The 16196-nt window shown below is 42.9% G+C and overlaps 1 pseudogene across 1 annotated transcript in view; it reads left to right on the forward strand.

Moving 5' to 3' along the window:
- The window catches only part of LOC310779446, a 66242-nt pseudogene extending 50371 nt beyond the window's left edge, over positions 1–15871 (forward strand). Inside the window, exons 10-13 of the transcript in view lie at positions 14337–14450; positions 14546–14620; positions 14732–14845; positions 15650–15871. The product of the transcript in view is annotated as an uncharacterized misc_RNA (transcript). The remainder of the gene's footprint in view (positions 1–14336; positions 14451–14545; positions 14621–14731; positions 14846–15649) is intronic.
- Positions 15872–16196: the final 325 nt, after the last annotated feature.

Here is a 16196-nt window from a genome sequence, read left to right on the forward strand (position 1 = left end):
TTGCTAGCTAGCTAGCCGCAGATCAGCTCTGAAGCCCCAACTTCAGAGCTGCCCGTCCACTAAAACCCGATTTCGATATAGCGTTTTAGGTGTTCTTTTGATCAACATACCTCATCACGGGGATCTATACTGTTACGTGTGTCTACTAACATCATTAAAATATCATAAGGGTAACGCTGTTTCTGTTATTTTACTTTTATCTCTGGCTACGTTGCTAGCTACAGTAGCTAGCTAGCCTGCCTTGGCAACTGGTTGGGATCATCTGATTTCCTGTGGCTGGTGTAAATCAAAGAAAATCCCGCCCCCAAAGTTATAATTTTTATCGGCTCTTTTACTCGAAATGGGACCATAATTTAGAAAACGGAGCCCAGGGGAGCATGAAAAAGACTTGAAATTGTTTATTCAGACCATAAGCTCATTCGGAAAATGTTTATTTAAGACACAGAACGAGAGAGAAGTCGGCTCATTTTTACATTGGAGCCAATGTACGTGTCGTCACTTCCGGACCTGACGTGCGCCCCCCTGCGGACTTTTCGAATTAATGGAATTTCACGACTGGCTTCATACATTACCTAATTCTGTTGCCCACTGGTCTTAACTCATTGAGTGCCAATGACGTCGATCGGCGTCAAAGTAAATAGTGACGTTGAGTGCCAATGACGTCGATCGGCGTCAAATGCGTTTTTTGACGGTGGGACGTGGATCAAAGCCTCAGGCATCTCCTGTACAAATATTGTAGCTATTGAAGGTGTATAACCTATTTTACGGACTCATTAGGTGGCGACAGTGCTCTCCAGATTAGAGAAAGGTCAGGAAAACAGCAGGAAAAAGCCCCGTGATGAAAGAGAAACCGATGCATGCTGCAGCCAGAGCCATATTGATTGCTCTGGCTGGAGCTGACGTTGGCTGCGAACAGCAGTCAATCCGCGCCCACAACTGAGCCCCTCTGCCTCTGTCTGTCTGTCTGCATAGTTTCTCCACACGATTAGCCGCCAGAAAAGCAGCACCCGACGCCGAAGGGCCAAACCATTCTCAGCAGTCCGGTTTGGCTTTTCCGTGTCGCGCTGGGAGCCGGCGCACAAAAACGGAGCACTCCGAAAATAGACGCTGGGTGCGTGAGGCTGTGTGTTAGTGTGGGGAGGAGTTTGCAGCTGAGGGGGGGGAGAGGGGGGTGGGGCACGCAGGGCACCACACAACACCACATCACTGCATCAGAAAATATTAGCTTCAGAGTCTGTGAATGTGCTTGAAATGCTTCATTTCACAAAAGGCTGAATATCTCAGCTTCTAATTTGAAATGCCTGTTTTTGCTGAAAACAACCTATCTTCTCCGGCTCATAACTAAAGAACGGAAAATGGTATCAATAAACTTTTTTTTGCTGATGATACAATAGAGTCTCCTCGTTCTTTGTGCGTGTTCGGTGTTTACATAGTAATATCACACAATATTCTGTGGGCCTCGAGAAATCACTGAAAACGCTCTGAAACTCTGGCACTGGGAGCGTCCGTTCTCCAAAAGTGGCTGGCACTCAATGAGTTAACTACGCGGGTCATAGCAATGCGCGTCCATGTGAATTGCCAGGGAATGCACCCTGATTGGATGATGTTGCAAAAATGTGCCTCGCGACCTGCTTGGAGCGTCACTGTGCCACTACGCTATATCAGCCACTACTGTATGTGCATCACTACACCCTCCCTCATCCCACCCTCCCTCGCTCCGGGGGAAAAATGGCAGTGATTGAGCCAGACAGACAGTCTGAATGAAATTGAATGTAACGTTCCCAATTCTATGTATTAATTTCTAAAAAATTAACGGCAACATTTGGGAAGGCTAAGCCACACAACTAGTTAGTTATAATTAGGGCCGGGACTTTAACGCATTAATTACGATTAATTAATCGCCGAAAAATTAACGCGTTAAAAAAATTAACGCATTTTAATCGCACCTTTATTTTTGCACTCGGAACGTTTCTCAGTTGATGAGTTCCAGGCATACCGATGATACCGATGCACAACGTGCAAAGAGTGACGTCAGTCAGACAACAACAGCGCTGTGGGCTATGGAATTAGCAGATGAAAATGCATTGCTTGGCCCGGTGGATGGGAAGTATAGCTATAAAAAACTTGCAGATGGAACCGTGGATAGGAGCACAGTTGTGTGCAAATTGTGCAAGAAAGAGTTTGCCTATCACCGGAGCACGTCAAGCCTCCGGTATCACCTAAATGCTAAACATGTTGCGGCTAGCGTGGAAGTCAGAGCTAACTTAGCCGCTGCTAACGTTAGCGTTAGTCGCCAATCCACACTCGACCAGTTCCGACCAAAGATGAGTAAGTCCACGTCTGAGAAAGTCACCAACTCACTGGCTCACTGGATTGCCGTGAACTGTAGACCACTTGCCGTGGTAGAAGATGAGGGGCTTGAAAAGGTGCTACAGATTGCATCGTCTGACACAACTTATCAGCTGCCATGCAGAAAGACGATTTCCCAAAAAATCCAGCACCTTTATGACAATGAAAAGGAAGCAAAACGTTCTGTATTGGAGAAAGCCCAATGTGTTGCTCTGACTGGGGATCACTGGACCTCTGTAAGCAATTCAAATTACCTCGGTGTGACTGCACACTTCATTGACAGGGGGTGGCATCTTCAGTCATTTGCCTTTACCATCCAGAAAACGACCACCAGGCACTACAGCGAAAACGTTGCGGAGGATTTCCGCTCGGTGGCAGAGGCCTGGGATGTTGAAGAAAGGGTCACTACAATCGCAACAGACTGCGCCCGAACCATGATGGCTGCAGCAAAACGGAAGAACCAAGAGGCTGTGAAGTCTACTCTAGCCAAACAGAAGCACAAGCTAACCATGTTGACTACATCAGAGTGGGTCAAACTGCAGAAGCTGGAGACCCTCCTTGAACCATGCAGGTAAACACCCACCCACACCAATAGCTGTTTTATTAATGGGATTTATTACAATTTGCTGTCCCTTTGAAAAGCTTTGTGAATTGACTGTGAATTAGTGCAATATAAATAAAATTGCTTTTCCAAAATTAAATTTAGTGAATTTTAAAAATCACTATAGTACGAAATTGCTACTGTTTCTATTTGTAATTTCAAAACTTTTTGAATGATAATTGGTACAATAATTAAATCACTGTCCTAAACTATCCACTGCAGATATGTGACTGAGCTCCTTGGGGGTGAGACTTACGTCTCATGCTCTGTGGTGTTACCTGCTCTCCGCCACCTGGACCGCACCATGGAGGTCTCAGATGACGACCCAGCCTACGTGGTGAGGTTCAAGGCTGCCTTCTCAACGGACCTATCCGAACGCAAAGCTACACTCAACCATGGATGGCTCAGGATGGCTACAGCACTCGATCCACGCTTTAAGGACTTAAAGTGTCTCCCAAGAGGAGAGCGAGAAGGACCAGCGTTGAGGCCCTGCTGCCAGAAGCAAGAGCCACTCCCACAGAACCCACAGAGGAGCCAGCAAAGAAGAGGAGCCTCCTGCTGTTTGCTTCAGACTCTGATTCAGAGGATGAAGAGGTGCCTAAGAGGGCTCTGAGCCGCTACAGATCAGAGCCCACCATCAGCGAGAGAGACTGCCCACTGCAGTGGTGGTCAGCTCATGCAGGGTCCCATCCACAGCTGTCTGTCCTGGCCCGCAAGTACCTGGCCAGCCCTGCCACTTCTGTCCCTTGTGAGAGACTTTTCTCACTTGCAGGTAACATCGTTCAAAAGAGGAGGGCAGCCTTGAGCTCTGAAAATGTTAACAGGTTAGTTTGTCTCAGCAACTGGCTGAAAGAGAAGAAGTAGGCTTAGAGGTATCCTGATACTAATGGGTTTGTTGTTGTTACTGTGAAGTCACACTAAATTGTTGATCAAACTGTTACGGCCTATGTTGCAACAGAGATTTTTGAGAGGGATTGAGGTCAATCACAGGATTTTTTTTTTAACCATTTTAGATGGTAGAAATGGCACTTCATGTTAAACTGTTGGTCTGTTTATTATTTTGGCAAGGGATATTTGTGGGAGGGTTGGACTGAAAGGGGTCTATTTCATTTATTGTTTAATCTATATGGACTAACTAAAACATTGGTAAGTCAACAAAGTAATTTATGGCCTCTGATGCAATAGTCTGATTTGTTTATACTGGATATTGGAAAAATAAGAGAAATTGAGTTGAATCATGACTTTAATTTTTTCTTTTACATTTTCCTATTGGTCTGGAATGTACTTGAAAGTACTGTGTTTTAGTTTAAAAAAACATGTTTTCAAGACCTTGAAAGTGCTTGAGTTTTCAGTTTTGTCTACAAATGGTCCCAAAAGTGCTTGAATATGCTACCTGAATCTCTGAGTTTGAGCCTTGTGGATATTGTGATCTCAAAAACCACTAACATTCCTAATATTGCTGCACTTTATGTTAAAAATTGCACTCTGTGTACTCTCTTTATAGAAAATAAAGAAGATTTTGTTACACATAGTAACCGCGGAGATCTCTGTTACAGGCAGGCTCTACGCCTCCTCCTCACCAGTCGTAAGAGTTACGCCTGGGCTTAGTGAAAATAAGGCTTAAGCCGTCTTGGTGCAACCGGCGTAGCTGTTAGGTCGTAAAGTTACGACCAACTTAACTTAAGACCAGTGAAAGACCAGTTGGTGCAACTGGCCCCTGGGCTTTTTGTTTGTCGATCATTTTGGCTGTGTTAATAATGCGTCATAAAATTTGCCATGGGTGTGTAGTTTTGGGTGAATTTGGGAATTTTAATTTAATCATAATTATTAAATTACATTACATTACATTACTTTTTTTTTTTTTTTTTTTTTTTTTTTTTTTTAGTTTTTTATTATTTTCACAACAATCATCAGTGCAATCCTTCATACATAATAAATAACTTAAAAGAAAACAGACAAAAACAGACAAACGATGACAAACAAAAAGGCACAGCGACTTTTCTTTTTTTTAAGTCTTACATCATGTAGCTCTATCAGTCCAGAGTCCTTCCCTATGGTAAAGTGTCCTGCGCTTCATTAGTAGCCAGATATGTCCCCCATTTCAAGGTGAAGACCTCCAATCTGTTGTGCATCCTATAGGACAGGTGTTCATAGGACGCCACCCTTCCCAGTTCAATCAACCATTCCTGCATGGAGGGTCCCCCTGTTGTTTTCCACCCCCTCATTATTATTTGCCTCCCCACCATAATACTAGTCTGGATCCAGTCTGCTACCTCACCCACACAGTGGGCGAGCAGTGAGGGGTCACCCAAAACATAAAGTCTAGGACAAAAAAGAAAATCAAACTTCACAATATCACAGATTTTCTTATGAACTTTGTGCCAGAAATCTTGAAGAACAGAACATGACCATAATGCATGTAAAAGAGTACCCTCTGCCCTCTCACACCTCCAACAGTTTGCTGTGTCTTTCAGCCCCAATCTATGCAACCTTGATGGGGTCCAGTAAAACCGATTAATTATTTTGAATTGAATTAATCTAATTCTAATATCCCTAGACATTTTCTTTGAATTCTGACATATTCGGTCCCATTCCTTCTCATTAAATAAACAATGTAAATCATGTTCCCAGACTCGTTTTAGTGCCCAGTTCCCTTTATGAGCTTGGTTGAAAATCATGGAGTAATAGTGTGATGCCTCGTGACCCAGACCAAATGTTCTTATTATGTTACTCAGTAGATCCGAGTGGGACGGAGGGGTATTAATTGAACTAAAGGTTTTCACAAGTAAATGCCTCAATTGAAAATATTGCCACTGCTGTGTCCTAGGTAAACTAAACTCTTGCATTAGGGTCTCGAACGTTTTTAGAGTGTCTCTCTCATACAGGTCACCCAGCATACTGATACCACTATTATTCCATTCCTTCCAAAAAAAGGGAGCTCTACCTATAGGGAGCTTGGGGTTTAGCCAAATCCCTGATTCTGAGTTCAAATATGGGTTAATCTTAAAGATTAAAGAGACTTTTTTCCAGACTGTCTGAAGATGAGAGATGATAGGATGGGACCGAAATGTAGGTGACAGCTTAGCTGTTATACCGGCAAGAGGGGAGAGAGGGAGAAATCCCATTTGCTCTAATACGAACCAGGGAGGCGCCCTTTCAGGAGGTAATGACCACTGGGCCAAATGTCTTAAACTGAAAGCATAATAATAAAAAATATGTTTTGGAAGCCCGAGGCCTCCCTTGTCGACAGGCATAACTTTTCAAGTCGCATTCTGGCTTTTTTCCCGTTCCATATAAAATTATTACAAATCCTGTCAAATTTCTTGAAATATGTCATGGGGATACATAATGGAAGTGACTGTAACAAGTAATTTACCTTCGGGATAACATTCATTTTTAACACATTTACTTTACCCCACAGGGACAAAAACAAAGACGACCACCTCTCCACATCAACAGAAATCTTTCCAAAAAGAGGATCAAAATTCACCTTAATTACATCTTCTATTTTTGGAGGGAAGAGGATTCCTAAATACTTTATACCCTCAGTTGGCCACTGAAAGGTGCCGTCTTTAAAGAGAGTACTGGGACAGTACGCAGTCAAGGGGAGAGCCTCAGACTTTGACCAATTGACCTTGTATCCTGAGAGTTTAGAAAAGGAATCAATAGAATCTAGAAGAGCTGGTACTGATTTTACAGGGTCTGACACCAGTAAAAGTATATCATCCGCGTAAAGCATAAGTTTGTGTACTGACTCCCCAATGGTTACCCCAGGAAAATTAGGGTTCCTGCGTATAGCCGCAGCGAGCGGTTCTAGAGCTAAACAAAATAATGCTGGTGAAAAGCTTGAGCCCTGACGGGTCCCTCTACTTAATGAGAAATAAAGCGAGATTAACCCATTTGTCTGGACTGCCGCTTGTGGGTGATTATAAAGTATTTCTATCCATTTTAACACATTCACTGCCAGCTGTTTTTTTTTTACTGTAGGTAGCTTCTGCCAGAGGGTTTTTTTGAGGATTCTGGCTCATCTTTCAAGACCAGAGGATTCTTTTCTGCTAAGATTTTGTGAACACAAAATATCTCAAAAGAACTAATAGAATGTGTGCTTTCTCTGTCTAAAAGAGTTAGTTTGTAGAGTTAGTAGTTATGTAGGCATTAGCACTTGAATACAGCATGGTTTCAGCGTCTGAAAATTTAAGCTGAGATAAATAGCTTTTTGTGAAATTCGATAGAACAGTCACTTTAACCATTCATTTTTGGCATCAGTAAGACGTCAGACATCTAAACAATAGTTTTGAACAGTAATTTCCTCCATAACAGCAGGAAACACCCCTCTCCTTCAAACTCCTCCCTCCGTGTGTGTTCTTCTTGGCTGCAGCGGGCGTGTCACAAGCTCGTTTCTGCTGCTGCTTTGCTGCTGCTCCTGTCTGCTGGCGGCCGCTGGGCAAGTCTGGATGGGCTCGCTCGTTTCTTGGGTTTTCGGTTGAGAGCTTTGATGAAGCTTTTGCGATTCTGGTCTTATTTATGCTGCGTGTTTCAAAGTGTGTTCCACCCGTAATCTATTATGCAAATTTGCACATCCCACGGTCAAAAAAAAAATAATCTTTTTTTTTACGTATTAAAACGTCATTGGCAGTCAACCGTTGGATTTTTTTTTACGTATTAACACGTCATTGGCAGTGAACGTGTTAACACGTCATTGGCAGTCAACCGTTGGATTTTTTTTGACGTATTAACACGTCATTGGCAGTGAACGTGTTAAAAAGTTCTGGCCAAATCCGAAAGATTTAAGAGTAAGCAGCAAATATCTCCACTCAACCCGGTCAAACGCTTTTTCGGCGTCGAGTGAAATGGCAGCCACTGGGGAGTCTATGTTGCGGACTGACCACATGACATTTAACAAGCGTCTGATGTTATCTGAAGAGTTCCTCTGGGGGATGAAACCCACTTGGTCTGGATGTATCAGTGATGTAAGCACTTTATTAATTCTATTAGCCAGAATCTTAGACAGAATCTGGCAGTCCGTAGAAATTAACGAGATAGGGCGGAAGCTCTTACAGTCAGACGGATCTTTACCTTGTTTGAGTATAAGAGTAATAACTGCCTGTGTTAATGAAGGTGGTAATGTTCCCACATTAAAGGATTCCTCAAACATCTGTTGCATTAGTGGCATCACTTCATCTGCATAGCATTTGTAGAATTCTGCAGTGAAGCCGTCCTGTCCTGGGGATTTACCTACTGGCAGACCTCTAATAACCTCAGCTGACCTAGAGATTAGGGCATCAAGCGAGTCACGTTGTTGTTCATCTAATCTAGGAAGGTTCAGGCCCTCAAGAAAGAAGTTTATTTCAGTATCTGTTGAGGTATTTTCAGACGTATAAAGATTTGTGTAAAACTCTCTAAATGTATTATTTATATCACTTGGTTTAGTCATGAGGCTCCCCCCCTGATCGCGCACAGCTGCAATGGTTGAAGAGGATTCCTTCTTTTTAATATATCTTGCCAGGAGTTTCCCTGCTTTTTCCCCTGACTCAAAATAATTTTGCCTGGCTCTAAATAACAAAAATTCTGCTTTCTGTGATAATAAATTATTATATTCATACTTTAATTGTGTCAAATTTTGCAAATTAATAGGTGACATATCCCGTTTAAATATTGTTTCAGCTGTCTGAACCTTTTTTTCCAATTCAGTAACTTTGGCTATGCTAATTTTCTTCTTATATGAAGCATGCTGGATAATAAAGCCTCTCAGGACTGCCTTCATAGCTTCCCAAGCCACCCCAGCAGAGGGAGCCGAGGACACATTAAAGGCCAGGCCAGGCCAGGCTGGCAACCTGTTTTTCTTTTTCTTCTTCAGAACAAGCTTGTCTGTAAAGTGGCTTCACTGTAGGCTTTCTTGGACATAATATTACTTGGCTCAATGAGTGACAAATTGTGTTTTCGGATATGGGCTATCAGCTATTTTACAGTTGTGACTTAAAATGACTATTTAATAAAGTCAGTGGTGTGAGTGTGAGAGGAATTCAATCAATAGACAATAACATTGGTGTGTTTAAAATGAGATATTCCACTAAATATGGCTAAAACCGATTCAAACATGCAAAAAAGGCAAATTTTTCTTTGCGGCCTTCAAAATTTTTTTTTTTTTTTTTTTTTTGATGGGGCCCCCCTAAGAGCTTCGCCCCCTCTGGGCTGATAGGGTCGCTCCGCCCCTGGTGTAATCCCTTGCTCTTGGGTTCATTAGCCTCCAAGCATCAACTAATCCCAATGATTCACAAAAACCTTTCACTGTCAAAACAGTTTTGGGTGGTTTGATGCTAGGAGAACTACTACGGTCTAAGGGCCTGTGTACACCTAGCGTCTTTTTCCGACGTTAAACGCTGGGAATGCGCTGGGGAATGCTGATCCCAGCGCACAATATACAAGGAAGCAGTCTGCAAGTAACGTTAGTTCAGCTTGATAGCTGACAGCTAGCAAGCTAACAACACAGGTAGGCTACGCTATTAAAAGCAGTAAGCACAACACTCACCAGAAATATTAAGTGTCTAGCCGATCTGCTCCCACAATTGAGCCGTTCTGTCTCTGTTGCGATAGTTTTTCCATATGATTAGTTACCAGAAAAGGAGCAGCCGACACCAGCGTCTTTCTGAAAAGTTAAAATATTTTCAGCTGGAAGCGCTGGGAGTCGGCGCACAAAAACGCAGAAAAAAGACGCTGGGCGCTCTGCACTTTCTCTACACGTCCGTGTGCGCTCGCATACGCTCTCCTCCCATTGGAAACAATTGAAAATAGACGCTGGACCTGAGGAAAAGACGCCAGGTGGACACAGGCCCTAAAACAGGATCCAAAATAAGATTAAAGTCCCCAGCCAAAATAATAGGATATTCACCTAATTCAAAGAGTTTAGTTTCCAGATCTACAAAAAAAGCAGGGTGATCCCCATTATGTGCGTAAATATTGGCCAGTATTATCATTTGTCCCTGTATTTCTGCAAGAATAATGACCATGCGTCCCTCAGTGTCTGTTACTTCTTTTAAACATTTAAATTGCAATTTCTTATTAATTAGAATAATCACCCCTTTACTATTAGTTGATCCAACACTGAAAAAAACATGTCCTATCCAATCCCTGCATAACTTCCTAGACTCCTCAGGAGTTAAATGTGTTTCCTGTAGATAGATCACATCAAGTTTTTTATTTTTCAATTTAGACAGCACTTTCTTTCTCTTAACACGTTCACTGCCATTGACGAGATATCTCGGCTTACAGAATCCAACGGTTGACTGCCAAAGACGAGATATCTCGGCTTAAATTTTTTTTTTTTTTTTTTGACGGTGGGACGTGGATCCAACCCTTTTACGTCTTTTATACAAATATTGGAGGTATTGAACGTGTATAATCTATTTTACCGACCCACTGAGTGGCGACATGTCTCTCCAGAGTAGGAAGAGGCGAGCCAAAACTGCAGGGAAAAGCGCGAGGAAGCCGTTCTCATACTGTAAAATGGATGGCGAAAACGCTTTCGCTTTCGCACTGACGGTGGCAACGGTGGGGGGTTCCAAGAATAGACTGGGTGCACACTTTGAAACACGCAGCATAAATAAGCGCAGAATCGCAAGAGCTTCATCAGAGCTCTCAACCGAAATGCCAAGAAACGAGCGAGCCCCATCCAGCGAGCCCCATCCAGACTGCCAGGCAGCAGCCAGGCAGCAGCAACTCGTTTGTGACAGACCCGCTGCAGAGCCAAGGAGGGCGGAGGAGAACGCCCACGGAGGGAGGAGTTTGAAGCAGAGAGGGGTTTCATGCTGTTATGGAGGAAATTACTGTTCAAAACTATTGTTTAGATGTCTGACGTCTTACTGATGCCAAAAATGAATGGTTAAAGTGACTGTTCTATCGAATTTCACAAAAAGCCGTTTATCTCAGAATAAATTTTCTGACGCTGAAACCATGCTGTATTCAACTGCTAATGCTTACATAACTACTAACTCTACAAACTAACTCTTTTAGACAGAGAAAGCACACATTCTATTAGTTCTTTTGAGATATTGTGTGTTCACAAAATCCTAACAGAAACAAATCCTCGGCTCTTGAAAGATGAGCCAGAATCCTCAAAAAAAACCTTGGCACAAGCTAACTACAGTATTGAAAAATGGCTGGCAGTGAATGTGTTAATAGGATGGCGAAGGCCATTAATATTCCAACTAGCGTAGCGCAGTTTATTAATACTATGGCTGGACATATAGAAAAAGAATCCACAATGTTAATGTAAGAGCTACTCCAAATACCATGACTCTTAGTGCTAATGCCATCAGGGCCGATTTTACACTTCATGGGCCCCTGGGCTATTCATCTCTGCAGGGCCCCCCCCTCAAGTGGAAGGGGGGGGGGCGTTGGGCGCCGCCGAAAAAAAATTTGAGTCTTTTTTTTTAACCTTTTTTAGCCGTATTTAAAGGAATATCTAATTTTAAATCAACATTAGGATTATACTGTTGTGATGTCATTATTCAGTATCTTCTTCTTTTCTCACTAACTTTCATATCACCACCTGCTCTCCTGTCAGCATTCTAATTACAAACACAAACTGTAGGTTTAGCCATCATGTTCTTTCATAAACAGCCTGATTGGAAAGAAAACATTGCCACTGAGATGTCACAACAAGCACTTTTATTATTATTATTTAGTATTTATTATTGCTGTTATTATTACAGTGCACACACACATTCTCACAATTATTGCACAAATCAATCAAGCAGTATTCAAGTCTGTTCGTACCTGAAATGTCTTCTTCCTGACTTTTGCCGTGGCAAAGCGTTTGACTAGAGTGGTGAAGTCCAATGTTCTAACAATGTCACTTTCCAATGACATCAATGTCAAGTGGGTGAGCCTTTCTTGTCCCATTGTAGACCGTATCCTGTTCTTGACAAGCCCAAGTTTTGAAAAGGAGCGCTCTCCAGAGGCATTTGTTACAGGGAGAGTTAACACCTTAAGTGCCATAGCCGAAATAATTCGTCTTACATAATCCAACGCTTAAGTGCCAGAGCCGAGTTTACTCGTCTTACATAAACATTTTTTTTTTTTTGACGGTGGTACATCAATCAACAACTTTTACATCTTCGAGATCACTATTGGAGCAAGATAATGTGTATAATCTATTTTACCGACCCACTAAGTGTTGACAGTGCTCCCCCAGACGACCGAAATCAAAGAAAAAACTGCCGCGGGACCAAGCCGTTCAAGGAAATGCCGTGGCGATTTTACAGTAATCCTTCCAAGACTTGTCTTGCCTGAGAGCGGCCGCGCACCGGCAGCAGCACACAGAGAGCGGAGAGCGATTTGCAAAATAGATCATAGGTGAAACACACTTTGAAACACCTCAGAAAGGCCAGAATCAACATCTGCCCATCGCCCACGCATTCCCCGGCCCATCTTGACTCGCACAAGGAGCGTCTGCACGCAGGCAAGCAGGCAGGCAGGCACACAGGCAGGCAGCAGCAAAAGCGCTTCTGACACGCCCGCTGTACAGCCAGGAGGAGAAGACACACGGAGGGAGGAGTTTGAATGAGAGGGGTGTTTCCTGTTGTTATGGAGGAAATTACTGTTCAAAACTATTGTTTAGAATGTCTGACGGTCTTACTGATGCCAAAAATGAATGGTTAAAGTGACTGTTTCACAAAAAGCCATTTATCTCTGAATAAATTTCCAGACGCTGAAACCATGCTGTACTCAACGGCTAATATCTACATAACTACTAACTCTGCAAACTAACTCTTTTAGACAGAGAAAGCACACATTCTATTAGTTATTTTTAGATGATTGGTGTTCATGAATTCTTAACAGAAAAAAATCCTCGGCTGTTTCTAAAATGAGCCAGAATCGTCAAAAACACCCCTGGCACAACTTACCTACAGGAATGAAAACATGGCTGGCATTCAATGTGTTAAGTAAATCCTGAAGGCAATATCCACATTTGGAAAAACTGATGACAGGTTCCGCTTCCTTATTATTTGAAGCAAGTGCCGCACACTTTTATTGTCTTTGTTTTTGATTAATTCTTTGAATTGCACTATTTCATCTACAAATTCGGGAGCCCTCTCACAGGGTTCCATGTCGTTGTTCCGACCTCTCGCTGTCCCGACCTCCCCTCTCCCAGCCCCCATGCCTAAACCTAACCTCCCCCAGACCCTAACCCAAAACCTAACCTCTCCCACCCCCCACGCCTAAACCTAAGGTCGGCATTGCGAGTGGTCGGCATAGCGGGTGGACACCCTCTCACAGTGGATGTTATTACTCTGCAAAAAAATTTGAATGGCGTCAGTAAAAAAATCATTTTTTGCGAAGACCCTGGACAGGGGCCCCAAAAAAAAAACATCAAGGGTCCCCAAAAAAAATAAAAAAATAAATTTTTTGGGCCCCTTGATGTCCCGGGCCCCGGGCTTCAGCCCGGGTAAGCCCGTTGGTAAAATCGGCCCTGAATGCCATAAACTTAAACAGACAAAAATACAAAATTAACACTACACATAAAACACATTACATTACATTATTAATTATTAAATTAATTATATTTTTTATGGAATTTATGTTTTTTTTTATCTGACACTGCACAAAAAATAAAAATGTATTAATGTTGGTGCGAATCAATGACATATTCCAGACTGTGATGATAATAATGAAAAAAAAATCACTTTGCATTCAGTACATTGAAAGTGATTACGGTCTAATCACAAAAACTGGCCTTTAAAGGGTTACAATTCTGAAATGACTGAATATTTGGTATTGAACTACACATTCATAATAATTAATGGGCGGCTGTAGCTCAGGAGGTAGAGCGGGTCGTCCACTAATCGTTTTGGATAAAAGAGGTCGGTGGTTCGATTCCCGCCTCCTCCAGTCTGCATGTCGAAGTGTTGTATAGGTTGGTACTTGCAGCAACCCATGTTAAGGGCTTGTCCAGGGGTGGATTCGAACTGCCGACCCTCGGCTTGGGAGACCGACATGTTAACCGCAACACCAAGAGAGCTAGCTCCCTTGGCGGAGCTGGTTAACATGCCTTTATACCTGGGGAGTGAGTTTAACCAATCCACTCGCTACCACTCGGGACTCACGAGGAATCTGCGCTGATTCAACTCGGTTACACCAGCACCCTGCGTGGCAGCCTGCCGCCATCGGTGTATGAATGGGTGAATTTACTGATTGTAAAGCGCTTTGGATAAAAGTGCTATATAAATGCAGGCCATTTACCATTTACCATTTTTATTGCAGTCTTATTGATGTATATTTGTATACGCTAAGGTCATTATTAGTTGAGTTAAAGATGAAAGCATGCACAAGTGTTAAGATGACATGAGCGCAGTCTTGAGTGGATGCCCTGTTTCATGTTGCACAGAACACACCCGGCTCCTACAGGATCTGCAGCACTCTGCTAGAGGAGGAATACAGCAAAGGACTCAACATTCCCAGACATGCTTACTGCTTTGCTGTGGCGCTGGCTCTTAGACAGGTCAGTTACATCATAATTTATACTCTTCATATAAGCGCGTGTAGAATATTCACGTAACCTGATCTGTTGTTTTGTTTTTGCCCCCTCCATCCCAGAATTACATTGAAAAGGCATGGTCATTATATTCACAAATTGTGACCACAGATGGCAGAATATGCCAAAATTTTAAAGTAAGTTTGCATCATATCATCATAATTGCATTTGTTTACTTGTCATTATTGCTTTGGTAATGTCGACGACGTTTAGTTTGTTTTTACATTGTATTGACATTGTTACTATAGGTGGTAATCCTGGCAATGTCTGGAGCAGTGCAAGACGCGGTTTCCATCCTGTCTGCAGCCATATTGGCTAAAAGTACTCCTTTTGTGAAGAAGCTTGAGTTTTGTCAGGAGGTGGTAAGTCAAACACCTGATATTGTGTTTGCTCATTTCAAGCAGTTTTGCCACAACAAATGGCTGAGAAAAATGTCACACTAAAAGAAAGTGTAAAAAAAAAATTAAGATGATGAAAAGAGAAAGCTAAATTGAGAATTGACACCAAATGACATCAAAAACTTGGCAAAGATGTGAATGGTACAAATGGTATATAAAACAATAAAAATGTCATATGCATTACGACAGGATTACAGAAGAACAGAATAGGTGAATACAATGATGGGTGAAAAGTCAACAAATTAGTTAGGGTTAGTCTGTAAATCAGTGTTTTAAGAAGACATTTTCAACAAGTGTGAAATCGCAATAGCAATAGCCCACCCTTCTCTGCCACCCTGCATTTCGAACCCCCTCCCCCCTTTTAGCCAATTGGCATGAACACAACACAGAACACACACACACACACATTCACACACTTTACCTCCATGCCAAATTTCAGCCCTCTGCCCATGGCATCCTGCATTTAAAAATTTTACCCATCCTCCCCCTCCCCCCCACTGCCCACTTTTAGCCAATTGGCATGAACACACACACACACACCGCTTAAGGGCGCTGAACTTTTTGTGGACCAACCAACAAGCCAACACAGAGTGACTGCTTTATTAGCAGCTGGTCGCTTCTAATAAAAATTAAAAGGTGATTTTTCTAGCCTAAGCTCTCCTAAGGCACCTCACAGCAGAAGCCCGATTACCTTTGGTCTCGCTTTTTTGTAAAGGTGCACATCAGGTCTTCAGACTGTGAACTTTAGCTCTGTGACCTCTTCTCCAGGTGGATCTGCTGCGTTTGCAGAGTGAGGATGGACAGCACACGGCAAGAGTGCAGCAGATCGTTTCTCAGCTTGAACAGGCTGGTCAGGTGACCCAGCAGACCCTGGATGACATGCTGTGCCACACACCCACAGGGAAGAGGAAACCAATAACCATAATGGACAAGAGGAGGATCAACCGAAGGACTCTGAGGCCCTTACAATCCACTCTACTGTCAGAGTGAGGGGGCTGTGTGCTGTCCTACTGGAACTAGAACCAGAGTCTCCTACAAGACTCGAAGGATGGGGTCATTTAGACATATGAGGTGTATGTACATATGGCTTTGAGGTGTAGCCTCTGACTGCAGTTGACTTCGTCATCACTACCTCTCTTTTCAGATAGACACAATCATCCCTCTGGGCTTCATGGTGTGTGCCATTCCAAAATCTGGGTCTAATGGGGCATTCCTTTTGTACTGGGAACTAGGAATCTCACGGTTCCAAGGTCAGGAACTTGTGACATCTCCTGCCCTGGGGTTTCCTACGCCGATCTCAGAGGAGCCTCACCAG

Source organism: Poromitra crassiceps (assembly GCF_964638095.1).
Source record: "Poromitra crassiceps genome assembly, chromosome: 7".
Taxonomy (NCBI): domain Eukaryota; kingdom Metazoa; phylum Chordata; class Actinopteri; order Beryciformes; family Melamphaidae; genus Poromitra; species Poromitra crassiceps.